This window comes from Otolemur garnettii, unplaced genomic scaffold (assembly GCF_000181295.1).
Source record: "Otolemur garnettii isolate 467f Iridium unplaced genomic scaffold, OtoGar3 scaffold00074, whole genome shotgun sequence".
In the NCBI taxonomy this organism is placed as follows: domain Eukaryota; kingdom Metazoa; phylum Chordata; class Mammalia; order Primates; family Galagidae; genus Otolemur; species Otolemur garnettii.
This window is the reverse complement of record NW_003852469.1, coordinates 2,520,440-2,526,220: the sequence shown is the minus strand read 5'-3', so window position 1 is coordinate 2,526,220 and position 5,781 is coordinate 2,520,440. Positions and strand designations below refer to the sequence as shown.

Here is a 5,781-nt window from a genome sequence, read left to right as displayed (position 1 = left end):
GGATTCGAACCCGCCACCTTAGGTATATGTGGCTGGCGCCTTAGCCGCTTGAGCCACAGGCGCTGAGCCAAAGGTCAACTCTTTAAGTCGGACCTGGCCCGGCAGCCCAAGTCGCAGTTAAGCATTCGGCAGCCAGGTCTGGAAGGCTTTTATACACACACTGCACTTTGCTGAGGTGTGATCAACCCAGTGAGTTAGGGAGATCTTCAGCCAAGTTCATACCTGGGATTAACAGCATAAAAGTGAAAAATACAAACACCAGACGTTAAGGGATGCCTCTCCTGTGTTCATCAGCACACTTGCTAGGCTATTATGGACCTGACTCCATAGATAACACAGAAAAGCCAAGAGTCTTTCATGGACTCGATGTGAATCAGATAGTTGATAAAGGCCTGCCAAGGTAAATTCCGGGCCCAAGCAACTTTTCAGGATGACCTGCTGTCTCACGCCTCTCACCTGATCCTCTCCCCGGGGGGAGGCTCTTACCAGTCCAAAGGTGACGACCTCCTGTCCACTCACTCCCCCACTGGTTTCTTCCTTGGGAGCTATCAATGGTCCATATAAACCAACCATCCCCTAGCTTGCCATCTGGTTCCACAGCAGCCAAGAAAAACCAAGGAACATCTAATTCTGAGTAACGACAACAGTATTTCAACATGCAGCCAACTCCCATGTTACGATTTTACATTCTCAACTTAACAGAATTCCTCGACTGAAACAAACTCATGCTAAAGACTTCTTGATACAGTCTTAAGGGGACCCCAAAGCCCTACTGCTGTCACCCATAGGGGTTGGTTACCCTAAAATGATGTATTTTGGTCAATGTCCAAAAGGGGTTAGCCCTTCCCAGGCTCAGCAAACATACCCTGATGTGCTAATAGCCCTTAATGAGGACATCTGCCCTCAGTTAAATAACTGGAACAGACAGAATAGTAAAACAAACTCTCTGTGGCTCAGAGTTGCAAACTGCTATTTGTCATGTGACTGTTGCCGGACAACCACACGCCTCTGCACACAGACGTGCGTGCACTCACACACTCACGCGAGCTGGTTGCTACTCCCACCACCCGGGGATACCACAAGCCATGACATCACCTAATGGCCCTTGCAGGACACAGGTCATAAGTCAAAGTGATTCATTACACAACTGATTTTTTTTTTGTTTTTTTAGTTAAGGAGGGTGAAGTTTAGAATAAGCCTCCTACTTGCAAAAGTCTGGGTGCTTTGCTGCCTCCCAAATGGACAAATTATGGGTCAAGGGAAAGATATCCACCCTCTCTTAGGAGTTTCAGATTCTCTGCTAAACCGCAGCTTTCTGTGTATTTTATGATCCCCACTGGATCCTGCTGCAAGAACAACTGTTTAAGTTTTTAGTTCTTTGGTTAATAGTTTACAGATCATTCTTAATCTTTCATTAGGAAGTTGCCAGTTTTTTTCTTTTAACTCTGTAACATTTTAGCTTAAAAAAAAAAATGTTTTCCAGTGCAATGTTCTAGACTAACCCAAAGGCCAAAATGTTTGCTAGTGCAGCACAGCTCTTGTGTTATAACAAAATTCCATGGAGGATAGGATTTCCAAACAGATCATTTTCAGCAATTCTTAGTCAACATCTCTGTGGATAGATGCAAGCATAAACGGTGAGTAAATGCAAATATCTTGATGGTCCTGCTGGTTTGCAAGTCACCCTCGGAATCTTGGCAGAAGCAAGCTGTCACATCCCATCAGCACTACACAACTGCTACCTAGCGGTTCTCAGGCCTTGTATATGTAATTTTTTCTAGAATGCCTTCACCCGGGGTGGGGGGAGACTTAATCTTGTTAAACACATACGGATCTTTTTCCTCACTGAGAGAAAATCCCCAGCCAAACGCAACTGAGGCCCTAAGCTAAACCTTCTAGATCTTGGAAGTCACTTCTCAGATCTGGCTACATTACTTTCAAAAACAGGTGTCATGTATACTTAAGATTTTCACAGTACAGAACAAGCTTGGTATACTCAGCACTGAGCACAGCAGGGACCAGTTCAATTCTGAATCTGGTCAGAAAGTGACGATTCAGATTCTCGGGCTGTCCCAATCATTGCCACTTTCGGAAAGTTTCTAAAAACTGAATTAGACTGCATCCGTGTAGAACAGTTTAAACTACCAGTAAAATTAAAACGGCAGGATATATATCAGGTGGATGAGGACCCGAAAGAGTGCCCAGCTCCCACTGAGGGCTGGAATCCTCTTGACGGCATCCCCAGTAACTCAGCATTCAGCCTTCCAATGACTCTGAGTGACACAATAATGGAAGGGAAAAATGAGGGCCCCGAATACCAGTGCTGTTTTCATATTGCAGCAGATGGGCCACAGAAATAGGTCATCTGATCTGGTTGTAGTGAATTCTTTCTGGCAAATAATAGATGATCCTGATCGACAAATACTTCTGTTGGTCTGACTGCATGACAGTCACTCAGTCAAGTAAAAGAGATCATTTCTACTTGTGCAGCCGGCAGGAAAGTGTTTTCACAGTTCTACCTAGGACCAAACGCACTTCCCCTTCCTTCACACCTACCTCTCCACTTGCTCTCAAAAACGGGTGCCCTTTGCTTGCAACTCGGCTGTGCTCACACTCCTCTGTACTAAACAGGCAGTTCTTAGCACAGTGCCAGGCACACAGCAAGGACTAAGGAATCTGTAACTATTTCTTCTAGTACCCATAGGACTATACCACCCTTAGGCTGTAAGCCCTCTGAGGGCAGGGACCATATAATGCATCCAGACTTATAATTTGAAACAGATGATCCTCCCAGGGGGTGAGTAGAGTCCCAGATTCAAGAATAATATAAGAAAGAACGCCCACTACTTGTCCTAAAATGACTACAGCTACCAAAAGCAAGGTTGATAAAGAGCATTCAGACTCGGTCCTAAGACAATGTTTTCTTAAAAGGAGATAGAGAATAAGACATCGGGAAGCAGGTGCGAGTAAAATCGTGCTTGCAAGTGTGCCTGCCGTGTGAGGGGCTGTCCAGCAGGGACTCTGTACGTGCGGGAAGGAGGGACGCACTCTCATACACACACACGCAGTGGGGTAAAGGTGGCGTGCAAAGTGGTTAAACCTGATTTAAATTGTGCTAGTACCACTGAGAGTTCCAGAAAGAGGCGGGGAGAGGGACGATTGCTGATCTGGCAATTTACCCAGGGCCAGGCCTGGAGGGAGGGGACCAGGAGCTGAGTGTCCCCGAGGGAGAACAAGCCTCAGACAACTAGCAGTTCTCAATGGTAGTTTTCAGGGTAAGCTTTTGAGAGACACACACGCAAACTCAAACCACCAATGCATGTTTGAATAGTGCCTAGGTTTATGCTCACTTTAACATACACATTTGGGGGTTCCTTTTCCTTCCTGACCCTGAGCGACTCAATTAAATAGGGAGGGACAATATTATACCCGTTGCACAGAAAACTGAGGTTCCCCAAGAAGGTCTCCTATGTGCCCCAAATCCCAAAACTAGTTAAACTGTGGCATGTGCAGCTTGTGGCTCCTCCCTGGTCAGTTTTCTCTTCTTCCTGAGTAGAGACTTCGCAACAGGACAGGGCTCAGGACTGCGGAGTAGGGGGCCTGGAGGAAGAGAGTGAGTTTCATTAAGAAGAAGGGCTCAAGTGGAAGCGGGTCCAACAATAACCAGCAAAAGCAACGAGAGACTGCCACCCCAAAAATATACAACACAGATGTGAGACTTATAAAAGCCAAACAGTCAAGGCTGGTCAGCATGCAGGCCCTGAGTGGGCACTGGCCTGCACGGTGCTGATGCTCAAGGGGCAATCCTGACACTCAGCAGAAAGGGCTCCTATGTTCTCGAAAATACAGAAATACAAGCTCTGCTTTATAGGTTTTTTTTCCATTTAAGAGGCTGAAGTAGAAACACTATTTGGAACTCAACAGTCATTTGAATGAATAATCACATTCCCTGACCATGCCAAATAAACAAGAATCACTCCAGACGGTGAAATGGTTGGAGAAGAAAACTGGTTTGGCGCTGAGACGTCACTGCATTGAATTATCACATTCCCTAACAACGCCGAATAGACAGGCATTGAGAGGAAGATGAGCGCTACCTGGTGACTCACCTGGCTGGAATCAGCAGATCCTAAAAAGGCAGCCACCCTCTCCTCCTCATGGATTACTGGGGCCTACAGGGCTCCAGGTGCCCAAGAAAGTGTCTTGCGCAGCCTAGGGGCCGGCCAGGTGTGCAAGAACCAAAATTAAGGAAGAGAAATCACAGACACGCAGATAGGGTCGGCCAACTAGAGACACCCAACCAGAAAAGATAACAAGCAGGACAGATCAAGTTGCCACCGAAATGCCCCTCAGGAATCCAGGTCTCTTCTGAGAGCCACGGGTCCAAAAGGTAAGCCAATGGGAAATCAGTTGTGATCCTGGAAATTACGAAGTCACAAGGTAAGAGACGTGTGCTCTTGGGATGTTCTCGTGGCCGACTACATTAAGAAACTGAATTAAGAGCTGGGTCCCACCGTTTGTCTGTTCCAAGACCAGGATAGCTGGGAATAGTCCCTTCCATGTGGCCAGAAAGGGCGGTCCCAGACTATACAGGTCAAGTTTTAATCCGACATCTCCTTTTATTTACACTCTCCAATTAACTATACGTGTTTCTATTTCGAGACAGAGCAGAAGCCACACCATTACCCTCTCCTGGGGGTCTCCAGTCTGTTCTCCAACCTCCAATACCAACAGCAATGCTTCCAACCCCCCAGGGGTGCAGTGGCTGGGGGAGGAGGGCCAGATACCACCAAGGCACTAAAACGGGAGCATCAAAATACTCAGCAGGGCCAGGAGAGGCTAAGCAAAGGCACACGACCGCACTCACAGGAGCTCTGCCCAGAAAGAGTGGATGGAGCCCGGGGCAGGAATCACAGGCCTCCATCTCAAAGCCTCAGTCTCACCACCGCCCTGTAGTGATGAGAACAGAACCTACCCCACAGCACAGGAATCAATCCCCAGATGTGTTTCTGTCCCCTGCTCCTGTCTTAGACCAGGGAGAGACAGCTAAACAACAGCTGGAGCGACTCGAGGGCTCAGCAGGCCTTGCCCAGCTGGCCACTAGGAACCGAGCTTGTAAAGGATATTCCACCAAACCAGGAGTGCAACTACAGACTCTGACGGAAATCAAGGCGCTGACAGGTGAGCCGCTTATTAGCTGAAATCACAATAAACTGATTCCAACAAGATAGGAGAACCAAGAAATCCAACCTAGTCCACGTAGAGGTCTGTGGCCAAAACAAACCAAGGCCTTAGAACCCAGCACCAGCTCAGAAGGCCTTGCCCCTGGAGCCCAAGTGACCTGGCACCTGCTCATCTCACTTTTGGCAATGGGTCCCAATCCTGCCCGGCTCCCCTAAGCCCACACTTCTGTCTTGGTACCCCACTGCCAACCCTCCCCGGGTGGATCTGGCCCACACTGGTGCAGACCCACATGGGGAGAGATGAACCAGAACTCCAGGGAGAGGGGCACCTCAGGACAAAACACCCAGCACAAGCACAGAAAGACAAATTTCACACGTTCTCATTCACACATGGGAGCTAAGTACCATAAACAACTGATGTCCTGGAGACAGAGTAGGATGGCGGTTACCAGAGGCTGGGAAGGGTAGTGGGGCACGGGGGATAAAGTGGGGACCAGTGAAAAAATACAGCGAGACAGGCTCGGCGCCTATAGCTCAACCGGCTAAGGCGCCAGCCACGTACACCTAAGGTGGCGGGTTCGAATCCCCAGCCCGGACC

The 5,781-nt window shown here is 48.2% G+C and overlaps 1 protein-coding gene across 2 annotated transcripts in view; it reads right to left on the bottom strand.

Annotated features, from left to right (window-relative positions):
* ZNF395 (zinc finger protein 395) overlaps positions 1-5,781 on the bottom strand; it is a 42,892-nt gene that overhangs the window by 19,351 nt on the left and 17,760 nt on the right. Inside the window, exon 1 of one of the 2 annotated variants that reach the window (XM_023515579.1) lies at positions 3,430-3,683. The exons of the other annotated variant lie outside the window; for it this stretch is intronic. The gene's annotated coding sequence lies outside the window, so the exon portion shown is untranslated. Of the gene's footprint in view, positions 1-3,429; positions 3,684-5,781 lie in introns of those variants that run through there. 2 annotated transcript variants of the gene reach the window in all.